Below are 8,484 nucleotides of genomic sequence, written 5' to 3'. Positions count from 1 at the left end.
TCAAATCTTGATCCTTAGATTTTAGCTTCCTCCGCTTTTCGCTCGTTAATTGGAGACAAGAGTCTGATTTGTTACCCAGGCTGCCTTCAAATCTTGATCCTTAGATTTTAGCTTCCTCCATAGCTAGGACTACAGGCATGAGTCACTAGCTTCTGGCAATAAATTATTATTTTCAACATAAAATAATAATTATTTAAGCCAGGCACTGGGTCTATTGCCTGTAATCCTAGCTATTTAGGAAGTTGAGATCTGAGGATTGAAATTCAAAGCCAATCTGGTTAAGAAAGTCTGTAAGACTCTTATCTCCAATTAATCACCACTCCCCCCCCCAAAAAAAAAAAAAAGCTTGAAGTAGCTCTGGCTCAAGTGGTAGAGCACTAGCCTTGAGTAGTACCCAGGCACTGAATTCAAGCCCCAGGACCTGCACAAAACTTTTTAAAAAATTGAATATTTAATAAATATGTATTAAGTGGGGTTTCAGTGGCTCATGCCTATAATCCTAATTACTCAGGAGGCTGAGATCTGAGAATGGGGGTTTTAGGCCAGCCAGGGCAGGAAAGTCCTTGAGACTCATCTCCAAAGCTGGAAGTTGAGCTTGACTCAAGTGGTACAGTATTAGCCTTGAGTAGAAAAGCTTAAGAACAGTGGTGAGGCCCTAAGTACAAGCCCCAGGACTGCCCCCCGCCCCACACACATACAAGAAAAAGAAAAAATACTTATTAATTTTAATTGAAAATTATTTATTAGGACCTAGAAGAGTAAGTAGCTGAGTGGTTTTGGGAAGTTTTGTAGTAGAAAAAGAAAGATGGGAGGAGCCAGGCGACAACAAAGAGTCCCATACATTACTCTTTGAGGCCTAATCTGGTTTCCTAGGTAGGAGCTGAAAGGATGAGACCAGCGACTTTTTTTTTCTTTTTGGGTCCGGTCGTGGGGCCTGAACTCTGGGCCTGTGCGTTGTCCCTCAGCTCTTCAGCTCAAGGCAAGTGCTCTACCACTTGAGCCACAGCGCCACTTCCGGCTTTTTTATTTTTGCTTATGTGGTGCTGAGGAATCGAACCCAGGGCCTCAAGCATGCAAGGCAAGCGCCCTACCACTGAGCCACTTTCCCAGCCCGAGACTAGTGACTTTTTTTTCCCCCTCATCAGTCCTGGGGCTTGAACTCAGGGCCTACGCACTGTCTCTGAGCCTCTTTTTGTTCAAGGCAAGTGCTCTACCACTTGAGCCACAGCTCTACTTTCAGCTTTGTCTAAGTAGTTTACTAGAGACAAGAGTCTCAGTCGGTCAGTGATGGCTTTTGATGATTAGTTTTTACTTTTCTGCTTGATTTTTGATCTCTCCAGATATTTTTTTCTTTGTTTTGTTTTGTTTTGTTTTGTTTTATTTTTGGTCAGTAGTGGGCCTTGAACTCTGGGCCTGGGTGCTGTCCCTGCGCTCTTCAGCTCAAGGCGAGCGCTCTACCACTTGAGCCACAGTGCCACTTGTGGTTTTCTAGTGGTTTATTGGAGATAAGAGTTTCACAGACTTTCCTGCCTGGGCTGGCTTTGAACCTCGATCCTCAGATCTCAGCCTCCTGAGTAGCTAGGATTACAGGTGTGAGCCACCAGCGCCCGGCTCCAGATATTTCTTTCTTGAGATCTGTAGAGTACTTTACAGTATCTAGAATATCTAGTGCCTTGTAGTGCCTTGTAGTGTGTGCTGAGTTTGCATATGTATAGCAACACGGTTAGATGTAATACATTTTACTTAATTTATTTAAGCACTTCAAATATAATCCATATCAATAACTAACTCTTAGTCCTAATTCTACTAAGCGTGTCCCATACCCTGGGAGCTCACGTGGCACATCACTTGGTCTGGAGGTCAAGCGAAGTCCACTGAGTGTCCTTGGGAATTCGGAGTCACAGAAGAGAGAAGTTGCTCCAGCGGAGGATCTGTCCCGCATGGACTCACCTCGCTCCTGGAGGCCATTTTGCTTGGTCTCTGCTGCCCTGGGTTTTTATTTTCATTTCTGGCTATGTCTGATTATCAGCGTTGCCTCGATGGCAGCTTTGCTTCTTGTCACATCTGGTAATCCATGAGGGCCGAGCTGGCTTGCTTCTGTCTGGGTCTGGTTATCTGGTAGGCTAGTTGCCTTGGTGATGGCTCCTTGGGTATGTCCTTATCTCTATCCTCCACAGTTCTAACTCCTAATTTTACAGCTTAACATTTAATATAATTTCACAGCACACATACATTTAATATATTCCTATTCAATAGCTTACCATATCAATATTCAATAGCACTATGTCAGTATTCAACAATACACTGTCAGTATTTAATAGCACACTATATCAGTACACATTATGTCAGTACAAACTATGTTAGTATTCAGTAACACACGTTATGTCAGTATTCCCTAATATTCACTACATAGTAGTGCTGTCTTATATTTTACGACACAATCTGGTTAAGGCTCCTGAAGTACAGAGGATCATGAATTAGATATGTAGGAATGGGTATAATTAGAAAAGTTCCATCCAGATAGGGCCTGGGAAGGTGGGTCAGTGGTAGTGCTTGCCTTGCATGCATGGGGCCCTGGGTTCGATTCCTCAGCACCACATAAGCAGAAAAAGTTGGAAGTGGCGCTGTGGCTCAAGTAGTAGAGCACTAGCCTTGAGCTGAAGAGCTCGGAGACAGCTCCCAGGCCCAGAGTTTAGGCACTTTAATGCTCATATGCAAATAGATATATTTGTACTTTTCAAAAATTATAAAGTTAAGTCATTAGAAAAGCTACAAACCAAAAATCAAGAATGAATAGTTCATATATATGAGTCCCACTTCTTATGTTCCAAAGTAAAATTTTGTTAATTTTACAAAATTCCAGTAAGAAAAGAATACTACAGTGATATTATTATTATTATTATTTTTGTCAGTCATGGGGCTTGAACTCTGGGCTTGGGCGCTGTCCCTCTGCTCTTCAGCTCAAGGCAAGCACTCTACCACTTAAGCTACAGCACCACATCCGGTTTTCTAGTGGTTTATTGGAGATAAGAGTCTCATGGAGTTTCCTGCCCAGGCTGGCTTTGAACCGCAATCCTCAGATCTCAGCTTCCTGAGTAGCTAGTATTACAGGCATGAGCCTCCAGCGCCAGCTACAGTGATATTATTTAGTTGAATGGAAACTCAGACAATAAACTGACAGTCCAGTAGATTAGATTAGCCAAAAATTGGAAATTAATACTTAAACTTGAGAAAAAAATTTGTGTGCTGTTACTGAAGCTTGAACTCAGGATCTTGTATTCTTCTTTAAAAAATTATATTTTATTATCTTTAAGTAATTGTACTGGAGAGATACAATTCAACACATCAGTTTTCCAGTATAATGCATCTTGATCTGTAACACTCCTTTCATCATTTCCACAACCCTACCAACAAAACCTCCTTTGATTTTCCTAGTTTCATACGATATACATTGCATATGACTGCATTCTTTCCCCCATTCCTTTGTTTATTTACCCTCCTTCCTTTGATCTCTCCCCACCACACACCTCAAATACCAGCTTCCTTGTATTAATTTTGTTAGACTGTTAAGTTAATTGTTTAAAGGAATTACGCTATTTAAATTCCCCCTGCATATACCATTCACTTAGTAACATTTGTGTACATGTGCACATGACCCTGTATATGCTTATATGTGTTTATAAATTATATATTTCACATATATATCTATATATTTTGCTGGTCATGGTGTTTGAACTCTGGGCCTGGGTGCTGTCTCTCAGCTCTTCAGCTCAAGGCTAGTGCTCTACCACTTGAGCCACTGCCTTACTTCTCGCTTTTTCTGCTTATGTGGTACTGAGAAATAGAATCCAGGGTCTCATGCATGCAAGGCAAGCACTCTACCACTGAGCCACCTTCCCAGCCCTTTACATATATATTTTTTTATACTAAAATAAGGTTATTTACTTAAAAATGATACATTGGACATAGTCTGTATATAGAACAAAGCAATTAATGGTAAACTTAATAAGGCACCTTTTAAACCAGATGCTATACAAAATACATTTAGTGTGTTACATATCAAAGATGAATCTCTAGTTTTGGTGTTTTACAATTACATATATTTTAATAAGTTGTAATATATATATATTTTCTTTTTTATTGTGAAAATACTGTACAGAGGGGTTACAATTACATGGGCAAGATAATGAGTACATTTCTTATCTAGCATTGTTGCCTCCTCCTTTGTTTCCCCTTCCCATCTCTTTCCATCTCCCCACCCCCCCAGTATATATTTATAAATTGGAGAAGTGCCTAGCAAATGGTCTGGCTTCTAGTAGGTATTCTGTAAAACTTAGCTCCTCCTTTTATTTATTTTCTGTCTTCAACCTTTATTTCAGTGCAGGAATATAGTATGAGTTCATAGTTGTGTATTGAATTGATTGTGAAACTACAATATTCTACCAAATAGGAATACTTAATTAGATATGTAATCTACAGATTCAGTAAAAATATTCTTGGAACTTTTATATGTGTAAATTCACATACATGGACATATATATGTATGTGTGTATATATATTATATTGTGGCACTGAGATTTGAATGCAAGATTGTATGCTTGATGAAGTAGGTAGGCACTCTACCACCTGAAATGTGCCCTTAGTCCTTTCTCCTTTGATTATTTTTCAAATAGGTTCTTGGAACATTTTTGCCTGACACCTGTGAGCCTCCCATATAGCTAGGATCACAGATGTGACACCACCATGCCCAATTTATTGTTTGAGATTGGGTCTCACTGTCTGGGTTGGCCTTGAGTGATTCAGGTGGGCTCAGCCTCCTGAGTAGCTAGGAGAATAGGTATGAGCCACTGGCATCTAGCTGGAATTTTAGTTTTTTAAGAGGAAGCTGGGTATTTTTGCTTAAATGGCCTAAAGTACCATTTTAGTCTATAATAACACAAAAATATCTAGGAAGGATAAATTAGATTGACTCCATAGAACCATGTAAGTATGTCAATTTGTGCAAAACCTTTTTGTGTATGTGATAGTTCTGTGACTTGAAATCAGGGCCCAGGCACTGACCTTGAACTTTTTACTCAAGACTAGCACTGTACCACTTGAGCTATAGTTCCACTTTCCGCTTTTTGGTGGTTAATTAAAGAGTCTTGGCTTTCCTGCCAAGGCTGGCTTTGAACCTTGATCCTCATATCTCAGCCTCTTGAGTAGCTATTATCACAGGCATGAATCACCTTGCTTGGCCAAAAATGTATCTTAATTACATGTTTTAAATGTTTTTTTTCTTACTTTAAACTGATTTGTACATATATAAATAAGCATTTTTCATCCAACTCTTGTTTTTCATATTTGGCTGTTTAGGAGAAAGATCTGCATATCTATGTGCATTTCCAAAGTATTTATGTACTTGTAATTACTTCAAAAATCCTCTTTGTATGTGTTTCATTTGTAAGTATTATTATAGTTATTCATTGTGGAGAATTTAGAGTCCTTATACCATTCTCTGCAAAATGAATGTCCCATAATTCTGGTACTCTATTTTATATGACCAAGTGTTCATTTAGTTGTGTTCAAAGATCATTAAAAAATCAAAGGCAAGAGCTCCTAAATTTTTAAATATTGTTTAGTAAATAATGACAAATGTTGATATAAATGTATTATAAAATCTTTATGTCTGAGAAAAATAATATTAAACAACTAATACTTTGCTAGTGAAATAACATTTCAGAAGATGGATCTGTTGCATTAATAATTAGCATAATATTTGAATTGCAGAAAAACTCTTCAATTTAATGAATACAGTCATTTCTCACTTAAGTGTCCTAAAAAAACCTAAAGGTTTTCAAGCCAAATTATTTCTGTTTAGAATTCTATTTAGAAAATACTTTTCATTGTATAAAGTTTTGAATTAATGTGTCTTTACAAAGTCTGAATTTTAAAAAACTAACTCTTTGAAAATTAGGTCTCTTAAGAGTTAATGGCTATTATTATTCAGCTTTAACTTTGCTGATGAGTGGAAATCTTTTAATCAAGAATATTACAAGTGGATCTTTACATCTTTGTCATTAACATTCCAAAAGATACACACTTGTTAAGCTTTATTACAGTCTTATAAGTCATAAGATGCTATTCTATAAGCTAAAACAAGTTTACCTTAACACAAACTTCCATTAGTATATCTTATTTTGAGTTCTGTAATAGTATACTTTTAGATAAGTAGTAATGCATGTTTCTGAATTTTTTTTTTTTTTTTTGTTGGTCAAGGGGCTTGAACTCTGGGCCTGGGAGCTGTTCCAGAGCTCTTCAGCTCAAGGCAAGTGCTCTGCTGCTTGAGCCACAGTGCCACTCTTGGTTTTCTGGTGGTTCATTGGAGATAAGAGTCTCATGGACTTTGCTGCCCATGCTGGCCTTGAACCTTGATCCTCAGATCTCAGCCTCGTGCCTGGCTTCTGATAAATTTTTAATTGATTCACAATAAATGGTATATGTTTATAGGATCCAATTAAAAATATTGACATGTCTATACATCTATAAAAATATAATGCCAATCATGTATTTAACATTACAAACACTTCCCCAAATTTTCTCAGGCCCTTTTTTTTCATCTCTCACTGTCACCTTGCCCTGTTTTGTTATTTATTTTTATTTATTTTAATTTTTGTTATTATCAAACTCTGCTTTTTCTAGAGTTTCATATAAAGGAACCATATAGTATACATTCATTTTTATTGTCTGGCTTTCTGAATTCTACATAATTATTTTGAAAGTCATGATTTTTCTTTTTATTGCTGCATAGTATTTCATTGTACAGCTATCCCACTGTTTGTTTTTCCATGCACCTAATGATAGTCATTTGGATTGCTGAAGTTTCTAGCTATTATATGTAATGCTGCTATAAACATTGAGTATATATTTTAAAAATGGTCTTATTTAAAGAACAGTTTTGATCTAAAAAAAAAAATGGTCTTATTTTCAGTTTTCATTGTTTTCTGTTAACTATGGCTGTCAACCACTATTACCCAGTAGTGCTTTTGTGTACTTCTCTCAAAGCTTTTGAAAATACTTATCTATGAAAATACTTAACTAACCATCAGCCATTTCTTGCATTTTGCCCATTTTGTTTCTTAGAGGTACGATTATAGGAAAGAAAAGATCTCATTTTGAATTTTGAAATCCTAGTGGCCTACCAGCATTATCTTACCTTTTATGATATCCCTAAATAAAAATGTTAAATGTAACTGATTTGAAGCCTCTACTCCTTAATTAATCAAATAGCTTATGCAAATACTTTCTTCACTATAATGATATTATGATGAATACTTTTCTAAAGAGAATAAATGTTTCTTAATGACCATATTTTATTTCTATAAGTAAATGTGACAGTTGAAATCTATCATCGTTATCAAATTTTCTCTAAACAAGAAAATATGGAAAATATCCCATAATGCTATACTTAAAAAATTGAGATATAATTTAATCTAATTTATATTATGTTTGAGTGAACTTTCTGACTATTCTTATTTTTATAATTAAAAAGTCTAATATCTTTATAGAATAGTTGTTAAAAGTGGATTTTTTCCTAGCTACTCAGGAGGCTGAGATCTGAGAATCGCGGTTCAAAGCCAGCCCGGGCAGGAAAGACCGTGAGACTCCTATCTCCAATAAACCACCAGAAAACCGGAAGTGGCGCTGTAGCTCAAGTGGTAGAGCGCTCGCCTTGAGCTGAAGAGCTGAGGGACAGCGCCCTGACCCAGAGTTAAAGCCCATGACCGACAAAAAAAAAAAAAAAAAAGGATTTTTTCAATGGAATAAGATTTTGAACTCTTGAAAAAAAATTGAAGTAGTCTCTTATCCCCCCCCCCCCTTTTTTTTGTTGTCAGTTATGGAGCTTGAACTCTAGGCCGGGGCACTGTCCCTCAACTCTTCAGATCAAGGATAGCACTCTACCACTTGAGCCACAGTGCCACTTCCAGCCTTTTCTGTTTTTGTTTTTTTTTTTGGGTCCGGTCGTGGGGCCTGAACACTGGGCCTGGGCGCTGTCCCTCAGCACTTCAGCTCAAGGCTAGTGCTCTACCACTTGAATCACAGCGCCACTTCCGGCTTTTTTCTTTTTGCTTATGTGGTGCTGAGGAATGGAACCCAGGGCCTCAGGCATGTAAGGCAAGCACTCTACCACTGAGCCACCTTCCCAGCCCCAGCCTTTTCTGTTTATGTGGTTCTGAGGAATCAAACCTTGGGCCTCATGCATGAGAGGAAAGCACTCTACCACTGAGCCACCTTCCCAGCCCCTCTTATCCCCTTTTTTGAGATAAGGCTTTTACTCTGTAGCTTAGGCTAACATTAAACTCATGATTGTCTTGCCTCAGTCTCATGAGAGGTAGGATTAAAGTGTGCATCACTGTGCCTGGCTAGAAGTATCCTTTGTTGAAGAAAAATATGCAAAAACTTAAAACTTGTTGCATCTTCATTTGTTTGTCCTGAAAAATAAGG

General features: G+C 37.6%; 1 protein-coding gene and 1 long non-coding RNA gene across 2 annotated transcripts in view; one reads left to right on the top strand and one right to left on the bottom strand.

The window, feature by feature from the left end:
- Positions 1–1,984, bottom strand: part of LOC138819378 (uncharacterized) — a 24,275-nt gene extending 22,291 nt beyond the window's left edge. Inside the window, exon 1 of the long non-coding RNA XR_011369411.1 lies at positions 1,951–1,984. This is a non-coding gene — a long non-coding RNA (uncharacterized lncRNA). The remainder of the gene's footprint in view (positions 1–1,950) is intronic.
- Afg1l (AFG1 like ATPase) overlaps positions 1–8,484 on the top strand; it is a 169,461-nt gene that overhangs the window by 51,433 nt on the left and 109,544 nt on the right. The gene's annotated exons all lie outside the window — the stretch shown is intronic.

This window comes from Dipodomys merriami, unplaced genomic scaffold (assembly GCF_024711535.1).
Source record: "Dipodomys merriami isolate MVZ:Mamm:240054 unplaced genomic scaffold, mDipMer1.0.p SCAF_8, whole genome shotgun sequence".
In the NCBI taxonomy this organism is placed as follows: domain Eukaryota; kingdom Metazoa; phylum Chordata; class Mammalia; order Rodentia; family Heteromyidae; genus Dipodomys; species Dipodomys merriami.
The sequence above is the reverse complement of the archived record's forward strand: the minus strand, read 5'-3'. Positions and strand labels throughout refer to the sequence as shown.